We start from the raw sequence: 787 nt of genomic DNA, 5'->3' as shown, positions 1-787 counted from the left end.
TAGACTTTTGTAAAAATTGTAACCATAATGAATGTAGGCAATTTGTGTAGAAAGACTAAGCACCAATAGAAACTAAGTAAAATAGCTAAAGTAAATATTCTTTCAGCAAGATAATTTTTTTTTAATTTTTTGCGAGTCATTTTATAGCATACAAATGGGTCATAGTTATTAACAAAAATTGTTGTGAAACTAAAACAATTATCATTGTTCAGAGCTGTCGAATGAAAAAGGATGAGATTTGTTTTTAAGGGATAATATTTAAATTTGCCTTACCCTTTGTTTTAAAGGGATAAAAAATAATAATAGTCAAAAAATATTCCAACAAATCTCTTCTCAATATGACCTTTAATATGCTGTTGCACATATCGGAAGAATTTCATAAAAATGTCGATGTTTCTTACAAAATGTTGACGTTCTTGGAAATAAACATCATCATTGCATGTTAACAAGTAATTTAATAATTTTTCTATAAAAAAACGAATGGTTTGCGTAAACAACTGTATACAACTATTATACCCTATAACACTTTAGTAGAGATGGCATATTGGGTTGGTGCAGATGTTTGTAACGCATAATATTAATGGTCCTTTACCCACCTTAAAGAACACGAATCGGCTTAGAATCATTTCTGCATCGATTTAGATATGTCCATCCGTCTGTGCGTCAGCCTGTTCATCCATGTCTAGTCTATAGTCTAGTCTATAGTCTAGTCTAAAGTCTAGTCTATAGTCTAGTCTATAGTCTAGTCTATAGTCTAGTCTATAGTCTAGTCTATAGTCTAGTCTAT

Source organism: Lucilia cuprina, chromosome 4 (genome assembly GCF_022045245.1).
Source record: "Lucilia cuprina isolate Lc7/37 chromosome 4, ASM2204524v1, whole genome shotgun sequence".
NCBI lineage: Eukaryota > Metazoa > Arthropoda > Insecta > Diptera > Calliphoridae > Lucilia > Lucilia cuprina.
This window is presented reverse-complemented; position numbering follows the sequence as displayed.